At 37.4% G+C, this 19,382-nt stretch overlaps 2 long non-coding RNA genes across 2 annotated transcripts; both read left to right on the top strand.

Annotated features, from left to right (window-relative positions):
• The first annotated feature begins 7,022 nt into the window (after positions 1-7,022).
• Positions 7,023-10,350, top strand: LOC140139754 (uncharacterized). Its single transcript, XR_011857177.1, has 3 exons — positions 7,023-7,090; positions 9,005-9,076; positions 10,279-10,350. It is a non-coding gene; the product is annotated as an uncharacterized lncRNA (long non-coding RNA).
• A 4,750-nt stretch (positions 10,351-15,100) lies between these two features.
• On the top strand, positions 15,101-16,447 carry LOC140140004 (uncharacterized). Its single transcript, XR_011857194.1, has 3 exons — positions 15,101-15,172; positions 15,885-15,956; positions 16,386-16,447. It is a non-coding gene; the product is annotated as an uncharacterized lncRNA (long non-coding RNA).
• The last annotated feature ends 2,935 nt before the right edge of the window (positions 16,448-19,382 follow it).

Here is a 19,382-nt window from a genome sequence, read left to right as displayed (position 1 = left end):
ATTTGACCGAAAATATTGAGCTATATTGGTAACGGACCGCTCCGTTCTGAAGGATGCCACAAAAAAAACGGTTCAAGCTACATTTAAAGTATTCTATGAAAATCTAGAAAATATAGTTTTGTAACATGTCCTAAATTTTTAGCTAATTTAGGTGTTTGGAAATAGTCGCACTTTTGTGTTTTAGGAAGAATATGTAAACGACAGATAACACCAAAAATATGAAGAAATTATTTCCAAACCGTGTTAAGTCAACAATCATTATGTTGCTCATTTTCAAGAATGCAGGTTAACAAAAAGCAGGCCATTGTCTCATTTCGTGAACAAAGGTCCTCATACCATTGTTTCCTTGCGTTTCCTTTATAATCGGTTACCCAACTGAAGCTGTATTATAGCAGCTCATTGCGATACCGCACATATAAAACAGACACATGTGCACAGCCAGAGAAGATCATTTTTCATGTTTTTAACACCCTAAACACGATACGCGCGTATCGTGCCTTCCCACAAAAAACTACCCTTTTTACGCGTTTTTATTATCGCGGATGGTGTACAGGCCACAATGGGAGTAACCCCCGGGTACTGTCATGATCAAACCCACAGAGGAGTAAGATAAGACAGAGCGCGTACCACCAGTCAAAGTCTCCGCCTCATCCGATAATGAGGGCCGCTTGTTCCATGAAATGCGACAGGCGAGACTGCTACGCAATTACCGCGTATTTTCATTGTCTATTGCGTAATCGCGAAAGCACGCAACGCTCTATCGTTGTTAGTGACAGCCAAACACATTTTCATTCAATCAAAAGTTGTTGAAGGATAATAATAATATTTACGTGAAAAACAAACGCGCTGCCAACAGCAAAGAGCCTTAATGGTGGCCTGGATCTCAAAGTTAAAGAAGCTACAGGTTTTCACAAAGCTTTCAAAAAATTATATCATCCTCAGTGTACTCTACAACAGTACGATTCGCCACTTGCACGGTTCCGCCATTATGCACTATATGCGGGGAGAGCCTCGAACTGGCAGCATACATGAAAGGAAGAATTGCGTAACCTTACACAGAATGTTATATGACTGGTTCAATTCCCATTCATGTATGCTGCCAGTTCGAGGCTCTCCCCGCACATAGTGCATAATGGCGGAACCGTGCAAGTGGCGAATAAGCAATAAAGCGTGTTTATAGAATGTCCCAGAATGATCTATACAGTGTTTAAAAAAAATATTTAAAATATAAACTCAACAGTGTATCTAATACGTGAAATGCCATTGTACACATGTCACCTGCTTATTATCATGATTATGTTACTTTCATTGAAATAGCTTGATTGGAGGAGTTTGGTTCCAAAGGCGCTAACTCCAAAGACTGCTTTGTGTAAAATTCATTTGAAGATATATAAGAGTAGCAGTAACCTTGCCAATCTAATAATATTTGACTACTAGAATAGTTATAACGGGGTTTTTTTTGTGTATGTTTTGTTTTGTTTTGCTTTGTTTTGTTTTGTTTTGTTTTTGTTTTTGTTTGTTATTGGGTTTTTTTTTTGGTTATCTTTAAAAATTAATTGCAAATCTCTTTAAAGACTCTCGTATGAACGTTTGTACAGTATTTTTGTGGGACATGTCGAATTGAATTCTGAATACGAGGAATGTTACTCTGATTTCAAATAATTTTCATTATTTGAAATTCGTGATATAATACAAATATTAGCATCAACCCTCTCCTCTCCTCTCCTCTCCTCTCCTCTCCTCTCCTCCTCTCCTCTCCTCTCCTCTCCTCTCCCTCTCCTCCTCCTCTCCCCTCCTCTCCTCTCCTCTCCTCTCCTCTCCTCTCCTCTTCACTCCTCTCCTCTCCTCTCCTCTCCTCTCCTCATTTCTTGTTTAACCTGGTCAATAAATGAAAAATAATATACATTTAAAATAGATTTGAGTCAGGCAATTTTGCCTGAAGCAATTATCAGATTACCAATTCCAGTGAAAGAAATCCAATTAGTTTCAATTCAACGCACTTCTTTGGTGTTGCATATTACCAAATTTTAGGGTGTATTTGGGACGAAAATAATTCCCCGTTTCATCTCTACATAATCATATGTGACGTGTCATGTCAAAAGGAGACACTTTTGGGCAGGTTATGAATTTTGAGGTTTTTACATATCTTAAATATAGAGATATTTTGCTCCACAACGCCGTTTTCCAAAATGAATTTGGACATTCCTAAGCAAAGATATTGAGTTCGGAACTTATGGTATTATAAAATTGGAAATTGAGATATTACTGACATTATTGACAATGTTGAGAGTGGGAATTAACTTGAAAAATGTCTCAAAAAATACAAGATGCCAGTTACATTCCGGTCTTTTCCATTCCAGCAACAAACCCAAATTGTGAAAAAATCACCCACCAGCAGATTTTTGGCTATTTCTCCATTTACGATCCTGCCCAAAAGTGTCTCCTTTTGACATGACACGTCACATATGACCGATTTTTGCGCGATTACGCGAACAAGTAAGCCCCCTATACCTAATTCTTGGCAACACTGATTACTAGCGATTAATGTATATTAATGTATATTTCTACGCTGGGCCAAACGCAAGTCAATTGAAGCCGTACAATTTATCGCGAATTTGCGACCGTAAATTTTAGACACTTCTTTTGTCTAGATTAGCATCAACCATCTCATCTCACGTTTTTCATGTCAGAAATTAACGTAACTCCCGAAACCGAAACAGAACTTATCTTCGTTCAACTTTTCTGTAGTCAACAAAAGACTAGAATAAAAGGATTGTTCACAAGTACCATGCTAACACTTCAAAATAACAATGAGATCTAAACCGAAAACTGAAACCGAAACAGAAAAGATAAAACGACGGTACGTCACAATAATTTATCCTCGTTTGTTTATAGTGCAAATATCTCGCCGAATATCCTTCTGTTGATAAACTGATGAATATATGATATTGATGTACGGTACACACTCGTTATACGACTGATGTGTATAGTTGGCAGTTCCGGACAATTTACAGAATTTATACGCTAAAGTACCACAGATCTGCTCCCACTATAAAGAAAATTAATGACTTTGGGTTGTATCAAAATAATGTAGAGAGTTTGAAAAATGACACTAGATTAAATAGTATGAGGTATTTGGTCAACATGCACTTATAGTCGACAGCTAAACCCCCTAACTCTAACATCACTGGCGAGTGACAATAATTCTTCATTGGACTCAATGGCAATTTTTGCGAGACGAGTAAAAATGCAGTTGCGCGAAGTCAATTGAAATCAAAGCAACATAAACATAACATGTTCACCCACTTTCTTTACAGTAATTGACAGCCTTAGTCTTCCACATGGCCACCAGGGCATGACCACCATTCCTCTGAAAGCAGATGTCATCTCTCCTCAACATGGCATTCATACCACGTCTTATGAGAAACGTCCTGCCTGGGGATGTCAACTTGTACAATTATGTTTCTCTGGAATTCATCAAGGTCTGCAGGAGGACTTATGAAAACCTTTGATTTCAGATAACCCTATAAGAAGAATTCCAGCTGTGTAAGATCAGGAGATCTTAGGGGCCAATCAGCATGGCGCTTCAAACGAAGTCGTGTTCACATTGTCGGACGTACGCCCGGCGGAACTAGGAGTAGCGGTAGGTGCTGCCAGGAGTAGGTGCGGTGTGAACGATGGTCAGTGAAAGTTCCGCCAAGCGTACGTCCGACGATTTACTCGAGTTGGGTGTAACTTCCGCCAGGCGTAAGTTGCAATGTAAACGCAGATTACGCCTGGCACCCGGAGTAAGTTTGACCTTTTGTTGGTCGGAACTAAGAAATTACATATCGCGTGGTTGATAAAGGTCACATAAACACCGGAAGTGGTAGCCAATGTTTACGCCGACCAAAAGTGAATACTTGGTGGAACTAGTCGGCGTAGGTGTGGACACGCGGTAGGGGTAGGGAAAATGTTTGTGGAATTTTGATCAATGTTAGCGTAAGTTTACGCCGGGTGTAACTCAAAATCACACGACTGTAAAGAAAATGTGATTTTCATGTTATTTTAATTGACTTCAAGCAACTGCATTTTTACACGTCTCACAAAAATAGCCACTGAGTCCTTATTAATGGTCACACGTCAGTGATTTTACAGTTGTGGGGGAAAAAGATATTGGTACAGCTATGAACTAAATTACCAAATGCCTCATACTTTTTTTTAATTTATTGGCATTTTTCAAAATGAATACTTTATTTTCATACACCTTGTACATTACAAAAATCTTACACTACTACAAGAGATGTTAAGAAAAAAAATCAAACAAGTAAATCAACAAACATTGATTACAGGTAAGAAGACAACAAACATATTCATCAACTTTCAACCCAAGAGGGGTAATTAGCCCAATCGCCATTCTAACTTCCGGTTTTTGAGAGCAGTTTTGGGACACTTTGACCTCTGACATATCGGGAAAATTGACGTAATTATTATTAATTTTCTTATTATTGTCACAATTTTGATCATTAAAAATACCAAATAATTAATTTATAAAAAACTAATATTTTTTATATTTGTTTTAAATATTGTAAAACATTTTAGATTATATTTTGTACGTACAAAAACCCAATATTTCTGAATTTTCTGAAAGGTCAAAGGACAAAGTGTCCTAAAACTGCAAAAACTGTCCTACAATGCATTGCAATCTTCCAATGCCGATTGGGCTTATTGCAAGAGTTGAAATCACAGCATCAATGATCTTTCCATATCAAGTATAAAAGCTTCCCACAAACTCTCTGACCCTTCCTCTCGCCTCACCAAAGAAGGATTCTGGATTCAGCAGTTCCGAATCATCCCTTGGGTTGAATATTGATGAATAACTTTGTTGTATTTTTACCTTTGTGCTTTGATCAATGTTCCTTGATGTATAGATTTCTTTTCTCATCTCTTGAAGTATTATGATTTTTGTAATGTATATTGCTAATCATACTGTTGTAAACACATTGAGGATGGTGTAATGTACCCAAAGATTTGTAAAAACTTAGTTTATTTAACTTTGTTAGAATTTTATAATATGCATGTTATAGTACGTACCTTAACTTAAATTTTTAACATGTGCACCATTCCCAATGATTAAATTAAATCGATCAACATTAATATGATCAAGAAGAGGGATAAACGACAATGGCTGTTTCAATCTAGAAACACTATGTGAGATCCTTTCGCTTACCCATTGTCTCCATATTGTTATGAACCATCGTCCCGACATTGTCTTTATGAACTTTCACCCTCCTGGTCATGTAAATAATTATTTGCAGCTTATATCACCTGTCCTGGATCCTATCTGTGCGACGAAGTACCTGGTGTGGACATCTTAAAGTGTGTGACGATGGATGAAGTGTGTGATGGACAGATAGGATGTCCTGGAGAAGATGATGAACAACGATGTGGTATGTACAAACGTTATGTTGGGTGTTTGACTATAAGCAAGATAGTCCAGTGGAAAGTTTTTTGCCTGTCACGCAGGATTCTCAGGTTCTAAGACTTCCGATTGCAGGTGGAAGTGTTTGTATTGACCGTGCAGAAAGGGTGGTGAAAAGTGTATATTACTTCATTAAATGAAATATAATATATGTACTTGCATTGCGTTGTATATTATACTTCTCTTATAATTGTTTTGACAATGTGGTTTTCTTTTATTAGTCGCCCGTTTCAAACCTGCAAATGTTTGAGAACTCTTTAAAGCATAGTTAGACACTTCCAAACTCGCAATTATAATGACCTAAGCCCAGTATTGTTAATATACAGCGTGCGAATGAATGCTAATATATTTAGGTTATGGCTTATCGGCATATATTTCATTAGAATATTCACAAGCAATGTTAAAAAAATACATATCTTCTATACATTAATCACCCAGAGACAAAACGGATTTAATATACTTATTCTCACGATATATAGATACTTCAACATTCCAAACCTTTTGACTATTTGCGCAGATATTAAAAGATGTCCTGAGGAATGTAAGTGTGCCTATCAAGGAAGTAATCTGCAGATAGATTGCAGTAAAGGCTGGAGCATGGACACTATCAAAAATATGGCTAAAACAACCAACACGCTGTGAGTATAAATGTAGATGCCATCTAGAGTGCTGTTGCTCAAGAGCCACGAATTTCAAGTGCTTGCTTATGACTTCGATGACTATTGCGTGACTTTTGACCTCAACCATTATGTATGTATCAACAGTGTATCAGGTGGTTTTCTGATCCATTATAGTAACCAAAGGATGTAATTTGAACCGGTGACCTCTGCTTGACCTTTGACCACAACAAACCCTGCTGACCTATGGATCACGTTTGTCTACAAACTGCTACAAACAACATATTACTTTTAAAACAATGACTCTTTGTTACAAGTTAATTCGGACGATTGACCCTAGATGACCTGTGAATAACCTTTCCATCTTCTTGCCATAATCTTGCTGGCAACGTATTTTACTCAATAATTTCCCAAAACATGTAAAATAAATCTTGAGAAGGAATGGGTATTCGCATGGTATGGTTTGTGATGACGAGTTCAAAGGAAATACCCCTGATGTGGTTTTTTTAATCTGCTTCAAAACATCTTGTTTTTGTACCTTTTTTTCAAAATATCTCATTTAAGACCTCATTTTTGCTCAATTCTGACATCTTCGTTAATACTTTATCTGATAAAGACATCTTTTTCTCATGACATGTCACCAAAAAGGACCCCTCTTAGCACTTATCGATGCAGGGTACCTCCTTTTGCCGTGACACTTTAAGACCCCTTTATTTGTCAATGAATATAACCTTTAAAAATCCCCGTGTACCAGTACTCGAGACATTGAATAGATCACCGTCAAAATATCAGAGTGTCTTCCTTAGAAAAAAACAGAGTGTCCCCCCCCTCAAAAAAGTGATCCCAAACTTTTCCTTGACTCACAAAACAAATCGCAAATCTCTTGGTCTCTTAGTATATGATATAATAAAGTTTACTGCATGCACCGCATTTATTACAGGACACTTACCGGTGGCCGCATCAGTGCTGTTGAACCTGGTTTATTCAAAGGGCTATTTGCATTACATACACTGTGAGTATAAAACCATACCAAGATTTTGCTGATTTAATTTAATATATATTAATATATAGCGAAAGAAATTGGTTCAGTTTCCTACACATTAGTGCGTATATATTTAATACAAAAATTATGTAGACGGAAGAAATGGGCAATATACACTCGAACGTTGCAGTTCTTTAATATACCTAATCAAACAGTTCATTGCACATTTTCGGACGAGATTTTAAATGTTCTTCATCAGGCTGAATCTGGTAGAAACAATAATAAAAGAAATTAATAGTAGACCCTATGATACTAGCGATCTAATAATTATACTCATAAACATACAACAAATTGATAACTAAAGAGTAGGAATAGCCAGGAAGCTTAAATTAACAAGTACACTAATTGATGATACACCAGCTAGTATCTTAATCGAGCAAAATGATAAAATATGATGACTCTGCAGTTGTTCGATCTAGCTTATCTCTCTTCTTGAACACAGGTGCGATAAGACCGCACTCCAATCCCGTAATACAGTAAGCCAAAGAAATAGGGTACCAGTTATGTTCACCCCTGTATATCCTAAATAAAGACAAATTAAAACAAGCAGTCAATACCTGTATTCTAAAGCTCTAATTTAAGACCTTATTCGTTGCGATTGCTTAAGAATTAAAGAAACGATTATCTAAAACGTAATGAAGAAACGAAATCAAAAGTTGCACTTTTGTGTTCTAATCAATGAAAGCACGACTCTAGTTTTAACGTGCTAATCAATGGAAGCGCAGCGCTGGTTCTCTTGTTCACGAACGATTTGTGTACAAATCAATAGGGCATGCAATGCAGCAAACTGCTACTTTTAAATTGGTATCTTACTTGGGTTTTGGGATCGCCGTGTCTTTATTTCTTGAACATTTTCAACGACTGAGGTCTTAAATTTGAGCTAAAAGATGCAGCTATTGGCTGCTGTTTCCAATTATGACATATTTGTCTTTGTTGAGGATATACAGTAAGTGAACATAACTGGTACCTTAATTTTTTGGCTTACTGTGCTTCCCCCTTTATCAATAGGAGATCAATAGGAGCATATAGTCGACCTCATTAAAACGATGTAGCAACAGACAACTTGTGCTATGATTGTTAATCGCAAAATCTCAAAGTTGTTTAGAGTCAGAGTAAGAGTCAAACAAGGATATCTTCTTTTACCTGCCCTATTCATCCTGTTAGATTTTGTGATGAAAGACATACGACAGTTACATGCAGTGGTCAGGATGGGCTGTCCAAATAAACAACATTCCGTATGCTGCATAATACTCAATCTGGTCAAACCACAATTTACTCAAGATCACTAAAAATCAAGATCTACAAGGCATTTACCCTACTAATAGCAGCATATTGGATAGCTTGCTGGACTCGTACAGCACTTTATACAAACAGCAATTTAAAGTTGTCGAGATGAGGTGTCTACGCTCTATATTGGGTGTATCAGTGGTGGATAAGATGAAAAATGCGGAGATAGGCCTATATATAAAACCAGCTCAACATAAGATTATTACAGAATGCTGTTTTCAAATATCATGCTGTCTTAAATAGTTTGGTCATGACCCCAGAATGCCCAAAGCAGACTACCTCAGCAAATTTACCACCATGAGTTAAATAAACCCAGAGGAAGGGATGAAGTCCAGCAGGATGCCCGGCGCCTATTATGCGAAACAGAATAGCTTACCAACAGCAGTCAGTTATGCAGACGACGCTCATATACGATAGCAGAGAAGCTCTGGTTCGGAGCTCATAATTGAATTGAGTATGTTAAGTACTTCTGTAAAGATGATTATTTTCATTCAACACTGCGTCAATTCTCCAACGCTCTCTACCTTTCCCCAATTAGATTATTAATGATGATTTTGAATGCATTAAAACTAGATAATGCAATTTTCTTGTTGACAGGTCTTTAGAAGGGAACAGTATTAATCATCTCGAACAAGATGCATTTGACGGTCTGACCAATCTGACATGGTTGTAAGTGGCCCGATATTGTTATGACCAGATCTTCCAAAATAAGGACAATGACGTAGAGAAAAATGATTTTTATCATGATAAGGTGTTTTTTGATTGATGCGAATGCCAAGTTTTGAACGCATTGGTTATTTAAACAAAAAAGAACGTATGGCCCAATGATTTCAACATAAATCGGCTCACAACTCGAAAACAGCTATGGCGACATTGTCCTTATTTTGCTTCATCTGGTAATAGTATATTTAAATGATTCTTGATATGATGATAATAATTAAAATAATTATTTAACACTAGTGTATGAATTAGTATACATTGAGTACACTAAGGTAGAGTGGTATTCATCCAGCGATCTTACGTTTGTTATTTTTACATACTTTAATTCTTGTAGGTCTCTTTCAGGCAGCAACATTTCAAGGCTAGCAAGTCACGCCTTTTGGGGTTTACCTCAGTTGAATGAATTGTCAGTTATGGTCTTTCAATCAACATATCAATAAAAATGTAAATCTTTAACAAAGTTTGAGAAAGATGATGAGTTTAAAAGCATCATTATCCAATGTCTGCCATTGTTTTTCAAATCCAACGGAACAGGTCTACTTCCGGGCAGTTCAATTCTTGAGCGCTATCATTAAGAGTCAATATCCTTTAATATCAACTCTTCAAAGTAAAATGATTCCAGTTCAGATTAATTTAAAAAATACTAAAATCATTTGAATTAATTATACATCATTTCAGCATGTTAATTGTAATAGTTTTAAATATCAGAAATAGAGAAATTACACACCAACGCTGTCACCTTCGGGCCGGTTTTACGCTCTGAAGCACTCCTTGTACATCACTCTGTGAAGATCACTAAGTAGGGACCATTCACCTTATGCGGAATGTCTCAGTCTAGATTACAGTGCTCTGAGGTATCTGGACTTGGGAACAGACTTTGATGGCTTAAAGCAATAATGTTTGATTTGCATAAAGAATTGATATGTAATACATTGTATCAAGCATAATAATTAACATTTGCATAGTGTTATTGTTTTTCATTCAAATGAAAAACGAATGCACTGTAAAAATGTTCAGGGTACGATAAAAAGTCCCATCGGTACCTCTTCGGGCACTTATAGCGCTATAGGACCCCAAAAACTGTTGGACCTAATGTAGACTAATGTTCATCCAGCGATCTTACGTTTGTTAATTTTACATATTTTTTGCAGAGATCTTTCAGGCAACAACATTTCAAGGCTAGTAAGTCACGCCTTTCGGGGTTTACCTCTGTTGAAACAATTGTAAGTCATGGTCTTTCAATCAACATATCAATAAAAATGTAAATCTTTAACACAGTTTGAGAAAGATGATGGGAACATGAGTTTTAAAATATCATTATCCATTGTCTGCCATTGTTTTTCAAATCCAACGAAACAGGCCTACTTCAAGGCAGTAGAATTCTTGAGCGCTCTCATTAAGTGTCAATATCCTTTAATATCAACTCTTCAAAGTAAAATGATTCCAGTTCAGATTAATTTAAAAAAATACTAAAATCATTTGAATTAATTATACATCATTTCAGCATGTTAATTGTAATAGTTTTAAATATCAGAAATAGAGAAATTACACACCAGCGCTGTCACCTTCGGGCCGGTTTTACGCTCTGAAGCACTCCTTGTACATCACTCTGTGAAGATCACTAAGTAGGGACCGTTCACCTTATGCGGTATATCTCTGCCTAGATTGGTGTGCTCTGAGGTCGCTGGACTTGGGAACAGACTTTGATGGCTTAACCATGTTAACCTGGTTCTGTGAGCACTAAGCCATCCCACTTCTCTCAGAGCATATTGATGTTGTTGTTAGTAGCTCCATTTTGAATGATTGCCGTTAAGCTTCTGCATATGGCCATATGTCGTAGCTCGCTCTGACTGCAATATTGGCTGCTGTATCAGTTATAGCCTTCTTCTTTCCTTTAGGTATGCCCGATAGTGCTTCTTAGGTACTACAGTAGATCGTCGTATTCGCACATCTTTCTAGTGTTTGCACCCGGGTGTTTGCATTTGATAGATTCTCTTCCATAGGAACTGTCAGCTCTATGATGATAACACTCTTTGTTCTTGCTTTTTCTGATTTTTATCAACGACTTGCCAGAGTGTGTCACATCAACCACGCGCTTATTTGCAGATGACCCTTTGCTTTGCCGAGTCATCAAAGGTCCCGACGATGCCAGATTGTTACAAGAAGATTTAAACTGTCTCCAGACATGGAAAAAGCAGTGGGGTATGTCATTCAATCATGATAAATGTGAAGTCCTGCGTATTACCAACAAGCGATCTCCCATTCACACCACTCATTCACTACATGGCCAACATCTAGCCTTAACAACCAATTCCAAATACCTGGGAGTAATCATCAGCTCTGGCTTATCCTGGAATGCTCACATCAACACCATGACCAAAAAGGCAAACCAGACACTTGGTTTCCTGCGGCGAAATGTCAGCAAATATCCTCCTGACATTAAGACCAAGTTCTACGAGAGCTGTGTCCGCCCAATTCTTGAGTATTCAGCATTCAGCTTCAGAGTCTAGAAGCTGTACAGAGACGGGCAGCACGATTTGTAACTAGTGATTAACGCCGTACCAGTAGCGTCACTGACATGCTTCAGTCACTGCAGTGGGATACACTACACCAACGGAGGATGAGATCACAGGTGGTGATGTGTTACAAAATTGTAGCATCCATTGTGGATATTCCAGCTGCTGACTACCTTACCATCAGAAGTGGCAGGAACATTGACTCACTGAGAGGCCACATTCATAAGTTCGTCCAACCGCGTGCAAGAGTTCTAGATTTCCAGTACTCGTTCTTTCTACCATCAAGCTATGGAATGATATTCCTCCATCCCTCGTTGCAGCCCCGTCCGTAGAAGCATTTTGGCACGAGCTTAAATTTTGAATAACATTTAACCATGTTTTACTTGCTACTTTAAAAACAGTTACTGTGGTATTCAAATGCCACATTTACGAAAGTTTTGGACAGAATCCCTTTAGTCATCTTTTTTATTATACGGTATTTGACCGGCCCGGCATGGAATCAGAAGAACGTCAGATGCAATGTTTATTTCTAGGTAAATCCTGGAAAAAATACCAGAGAAAGACGTGTCCCTGTCCAGTTGAATTGTGTTTCTCAACTTTAAAAGCAGCAATTGATACCATCTGGCGTGATTCTGTATGGAAATGTCTAGGATCAATAGGAGTATATTAAAAATAGTATACATTATTGAAACGATGTAGCAACAGACAACTTGTGCTATGATTGTCGATCGCAAAATCTCATAGTGATTTAGAGTCAGGTTAAGGGTCACCTGTTAGAGTTTGTGATGAAAGACCTACGACGGTTAGATGCACGGGTCAGGGTGGACAATGTCCAAATAAGCAACATTCCGCACGCGGTATAAACCACCCGAAGAAACCATCATTTCTCAGTGGTAAGGGTAGACAATGTCCAGGTAAATAACATTGCGCATGCCGAAGACACCAACCTTCTTAATTGTATTTGGCCAGCTTTAGATCGTCACAGATAAGCTAGATAGAGCATGCACGAATGCACAATTATATATAACAGACGACTCAAAGGATATCATGATCAACGATGTCCCAATTGGCAATGTCCGGCAGCTTTCGTTCCTGTGAAGCAATGCCCCTTTCGTGGAGATGGATGTCAAAGGCGAAACAGGCTTGCCACATGAGCCTTTGTTAGACTCAACAAATCAATCAGTTCACTCCACAATTTCTCAAGATCACTGAAAATCACGTTCTACAAGGCACCTACCCTACTAATAGCATCATATGGGGCAGCTTTCTGGACCTTTACAGCACTTACAAACAAAACGTTAAAGTTGTCAAGATGAGGTGTCTACGCTCCATTGGGTGTATTACTGTTGGATAAGATGAAAAATTAGGAGATATTTACAAAACCAACACAACACGACCAGGATTGTTACATAATGCTATGTCCGAACATCGCGCTGTCCTAAATTGTTTGCCCATGACCTCAGAATGCCCAAATTAGACTACCACAGCAAATAAACAACCATGCGTTAAATAAACCCAGAGGAACGGACCGTCCTCCACTGCGTTGAAGGGACGAAGTCCAGCAGGATGCCCGGCGCCCAGTCTCCGAGCCAGAAAAGCTCATCAATAGCAGTCAGGTATGGAGACGACGCTCACATACGACATGCACGACAGCAGAAAAGCTCTGGTTTGGAGCTCATAAGTAAACTGAGTAAGTTAAGTATTTTGTAGAGGTGATATTTTCATTCAACACTGCGCCAACCCTCTAATGCAACGCTTTTTACAAGGTGGTTTCGAATATATAAAACTAGATATCGGAATTTTCTTGTTGACAGGTTCTTAGATGGGAACAGTATTGATCATCTCGAACAAGATGCATTTGACGGTCTTACCAATCTGATATTGTTGTAAGCGGCCCGATATGTTATAACCCGATCTTGCAAAACAAGGACAATGACGTAGAACAAATGATTTTCATCATGATAAAGTTTATTTTGATCGATGCGAATGCCAAGTTTTGAACGCATTTGGTTATTTAAACAAAAAAGAACGTTGGACCTAATGATTTTATCAAAAATCGGCTCATAACTCAAAAACAGCTATGGCGACATTGTCCTTATTTTTCTTTATCTGGTTTAATATGTTTGAATAATTCTTGAATGACGATAGTAAAATAATTTGTTTAATCATTAAACACGAGTGTACGAGTTAGTAACTTTGAGTACATTAACTAAGGCACCACATCCAATTTGGTCCTATAGAACTATCGGTGCCCGGTTAGGTACCGATGACTCTTAACATCACTCCCTTGAGATGTAATACATTGTATCAAGCATAATAATTAACATTTGCATAGTGTTAAGGTTTTTCATTTAAATGAAAAATGAATGCACTGTAAAAATGTTCAGGGTACGATAAAAAGTCCCATCGGTACCTCTCCGGGCACCTATAGCGATATAGGACCCAAAAATGTTGGGCCTAATGTAGACTGATGTTCATTCAGCGATCTTACGTTTGTTATTTTTACATACTTTTTGCAGAAATCTTTCAGGCAACAGCATTTCAAGGCTAGTAAGTCACGCCTTTCGGGGTTTACCTCTGTTGAAACAATTGTAAGTCATGGTCTTTCAATCAACATATCAATAAAAATGTAAATCTTTAACACAGTTTGAGAAAGATGATGGGAACATGAGTTTTAAAATATCATTATCCATTGTCTGCCATTGTTTTTCAAATCCAACGAAACAGGCCTACTTCAAGGCAGTAGAATTCTTGAGCGCTCTCATTAAGTGTCAATATCCTTTAATATCAACTCTTCAAAGTAAAATGATTCCAGTTCAGATTAATTTTAAGAAATACTAAAATCATTTGAATTAATTATACATCATTTCAGCATGTTAATTGTAATAGTTTTAAATATCAGAAATAGAGAAATTGTACACCAGCGCTGTCACCAGCGCTGCCGTTTTTTTACTTTCTGAAGCACTCCTTGTACATCACTCTGTAAAGATCACTAAGTAGGGACAATTTGCCTTATGCGGTATATCTCTGCCTAGATTAGTGTGCTCTGAGGTCGCTGGACTTGGTACTAGACTTTGATGGCTTAAAGCAATAATGTTTCATTTGCATAAAGAATTGATTCATATTAAAAAGTTAGCTTTCACTGATCAGATTGTCCTCCTTTAATTTCGGGTCAAACAAATGAGGTAAAGCAAAGGAATTGATATATCTTTCCAGCGCCTACAATGCGTCTATCAGCTCCTACTTCTATTGGAAAGTAGTACGTAGATTAGACCATCCTCTGCTCTCCCAGTCAGATACTAGATCTTGGTATTCGCACATCTTCCTATTGTGTGCATTTGATAGATTCACTTCCATAGGGACTGTTAACTCTATGATGATAAAAAATGTTGGGCCTAATGTAGACTGATGTTCATTCAGCGATCTTACGTTTGTTATTTTTACATACTTTTTGCAGAGATCTTTCAGGCAACAGCATTTCAAGGCTAGTAAGTCACGCCTTTCGGGGTTTACCTCTGTTGAAACAATTGTAAGTCATGGTCTTTCAATCAACATATCAATAAAATGTAAATCTTTAACACAGTTTGAGAAAGATGATGGGAACATGAGTTTTAAAATATCATTATCCATTGTCTGCCATTGTTTTTCAAATCCAACGAAACAGGCCTACTTCAAGGCAGTAGAATTCTTGAGCGCTCTCATTAAGTGTCAATATCCTTTAATATCAACTCTTCAAAGTAAAATGATTCCAGTTCAGATTAATTTTAAGAAATACTAAAATCATTTGAATTAATTATACATAGGGACTGTTAACTCTATGATGATAACAGTCTTTGTTCTTGTAGAGCAGTGGCGTAGCCGTGGGGCAAAGGGAGGCAGCTTCCCCCATGTGAAACCTCTTGTCGTATTAGGGCCCGTTCAATAAACACTTGTTTGGGGGTCTGATGCAAAATGGGGGCCCTTAAAGTTTTGACCCTCCTAAGGGGGGCTGAAAAATTGACCACAAATTTTCCCTGGCAAATTCTTTTTGAGACCCCACTCCATTCATTGTACTCAGCCGTGAAAAATGTTATTGTTTCAAATGGGGTGTCATTGTAAATGGGAGTATTGTGGCTATCCAGTGATATGCAACACGATATGAATATAAATCGTAAGCTTATTTTGTTCTTCAATACTTCTAATATTATAACTCCAAACAATAGAAAGTAAAACTAACGTTCAGCAAAAAAAACTGATTTCAGATTCTTGTCGGATGTACCAATTTCTATCATCCAAACCAATGCCTTTCTGGAGACTACTACACTTGAGATTTTGTAAGTGTAAACGTATGGAATGCTTAGATCACTTTGCTTATTGTATTTAAGCAGTAATAGTCATAATAAAAATAACATTTTCATTTAATATTAGAAATGGAGACTCGACAACAAACAATATTTTACTTAATTGAATATGATAAAGGACCATGTAAAATCATAAGCGAAACCTTATTTTGTAAATTTTGCGAAGTAAGCACAACACACACAGAAATTCCTCACTTATGTATTCCGTCGTAAATTTAAACCTTTAATGACAACTTCTTTGATACTGAAAAATCGAAAATTGACAACGATTGATACCAGTATTTTAAAGTTGGTGTATTATTCTTTCTTTTTGTGTTGTGTTGTGTTTAATACGGTGAAATAATAGTTACTCAGTTCAATACCAACTAAACGTGTTTATTCTCAACTGTTATGATATTTTAGAGTTTTGATACGAGGGAGCCGAACGGATACCCCAGTAAAGGTTGACAAGGGAGGATTTCTCGGTCTGAGTAGTTTGAAGAACCTGTAAGTTGGTTATATTTTTCTATACTTATTTTGCCAATATCACTTTAAGAAACTATTGAAAGAAATCTATGGCCTTATCCACATAATTCATATAGAGGGTAAGCTAAACCCATCAAATGGTCACTGCATTGCTTTGCTGCACTTTGCTTTTATTATTTGACTGTTTAAATGTATTTTATAAAAATGTGATCAATCAAAGTAGAATTTTTAAATTCTACTTTTTGATTTATCATATTTTTGAAAGCTTAAATAGGAACACGCACATATTGTCGCAGCTAAACTACGAGCTTAGGAAAGTAATTCTAATTTAGTCATTTCGATTCTTAACAGGTACGTTGATGATCGGCTCCTATGCTGTCACTTTGACCATTTTAACAGCTTTAAAGAATGTGTCATCCTGGACCAGCAACCTCCACTTTTCAAAACGTGCGGAAGTCTCATGCAGAACGCTTTCCTCCGTGTCTCCATTTGGGTTCTCGGAATTAGTGCCATTATTGGTAACGTATTCGTCGTTGCCATGAGAGTTAAGGAAAAGACAACGTCTGCCCTCCAAGCTAAGCAGTCTTTCTTAATTGTCAATTTGGCAGTTTCAGATTGCCAAATGGGAATATACATGCTCATTTTGGCGTCTGTTGATTTGTATTATGGGGAAGAATATTTTATATATTCAGACGAATGGCGTTCGTCCGATTTATGTAAACTCGCCAGTTTTTTATCCCTTCTCTCAAGTGAAGCTTCTGTTTTCTTCATAGCATTGATATCAATTGACAGATTTATTTGCATTGTATTTCCCTTTAGTAAATTCAAGTTCCGTGGTATGTCAACTAAAGTAGCCGTAGTAATAATATGGGTAATAGCCTTCATATTAGGTTTAGCCCCTACTTTACAAGCGGGACCCGAGTCTGATTTTTACGATCTATCGGATGTCTGTATCGGCCTTCCGTTGATTACCCGACCGTCAAGTTACAGCATCCAATCAAACGACGATTCTGGGCGAACATTTGATATTCCCGTTCCAGACCAATTTAAACCTGCTTGGCATTATTCCATCGCAATTTTCTTAGGTATCAACCTAGTCTGTTTCTTGGTGATATTTGTCTGTTATGTTGCCATGTTTATCAATGTGAAAGTTCAAAGTAAAAAAGTTCGGCGAAATCAGACACAACGGGATGATATTAAAATTGCTATCAGAATGGCAGCGATAGTTGGTACGGATTTTCTATGTTGGATGCCGGTGATTATTATGGGCATCCTCTCTCAGACGGGGGCCGCTGTGATTCCACAACAGGCGTATACGTGGTCAGTGGTATTTATTCTCCCTATAAATTCATCTCTTAATCCGTATTTGTACACTATCGCGCCGTTAATTGGTAATTTACGAAAATCAATAAACAAAAAGGCACCCCAGGTCCCTCCGACCCCGCATCTCACCTCACCCCAGGCCCCACCGACCCCGCAATCAGGTAGTCAAAATACCCCTAACACATCAGAAACTATTTTATAAGCTACCAAATTATTACTATTGTTTTAAGGACTGCGTATATAAAAGTACACCTATTTAGAATGAAACACTGTGACGAATCCAACTGTATGACGTCAGGATTTATTACATTTTGCAAAGTTTTGAGAACATCTTAAACAAGCGGCATGATTCTGGCCCATTTCTGGACAGCATAAACAAAATACTTGTTCAATATAATATTGTTAATTTTCAAAAACTAGAAGTATATTGATTGCTTATTTTGTATAGCTATCTGTCCGAAGAAGTGTGAATTTACACAAAAATAGCCAGATATCAATATCTGGGTAACAAAGTATTAATTTTTATCATGAAAAGCTAACGTCCTCCTCAACTTTTATGTTTCAGCACTTCGGAGCTGAGCATATATTTGGTAGATATAACAAGCAGCATTAGGCCACATACCGTAAAAACTCGATAATTAGCATATGTGCTTACTATCGAGCGCTTTTGAAAACATGAAATTTTACCACAGTCCGGCACTTTCCCAACTGAGCTAATAGGTTGGAGACACACATTTGCAGGTTTACTTGGTCGTATATAACTATGTGTATCGATGATTTGCTCAAAACCCTTAACACTTTTGTGGATGGGGCTCTTCATGTTTGCATATTTTAAAAGCGCTCGATAGTAAGCACATATGCTAACTATCGAGTTTTTACGGTATTGTTTTCCTAATCACTTGTGAAATCTAACCAAAAATCTAGTTTCATTGCCTCGTCTTTTTGCTCCGAATACTATATTGTGTTCTTTCTTCATGTTGAAACCAATATACCCGATCGCGTGGTTTGTAGCAGCGTTAGACTACACGGACATTTAAGAGTTATTTGTACGGTGGTTTAATGTGTATCCCCCAAGACTATACCAAACCAACCTTTTAAGCTTCTTTTTATGGGCCTATAACACATTCAAGATGTTACCAAAAGTTATTCACGGCGCTCAGGCCATATTCAAGATCTAAAGACAATTCAGAGGTCAAATTTCAAAGTTTGTCTAAAGACAATAAGAAATTAAATCCTCTCTTTTCAACATGTTCAAGGATACAGATAAAGTATAGTTTGACATATTTTGGACCATAAAGAGAAGCTAACAACGTTGGATTGGTAGAGTCCTGGGGATGCACGTTAAACCCCCGTATATACTGGACTATTAGAGACATTGCGATTTCCAAAAGTAGGCATCGGACGTACTTTGATCTATTCAAAACCACTCTCCTGTATCGAAGCGAGATCACGTATTTAGCTATTCTTGAAGATATTCCACGTGTGAAATCGACGTAGATACGCAAATTGCACCCCATATGTTAAAAACAGTCAAAGATAATGAACATACGAAGGAAAGTCCAATTAATATTATGATTCTTTTTGTTTGTAACAAATCTTTCATTTCTTTTC

Source organism: Amphiura filiformis, chromosome 18, assembly GCF_039555335.1.
Source record: "Amphiura filiformis chromosome 18, Afil_fr2py, whole genome shotgun sequence".
In the NCBI taxonomy this organism is placed as follows: domain Eukaryota; kingdom Metazoa; phylum Echinodermata; class Ophiuroidea; order Amphilepidida; family Amphiuridae; genus Amphiura; species Amphiura filiformis.
Note: the sequence above shows the minus strand (reverse complement) of the source record. Positions and strands in the feature narration are given on the sequence as shown.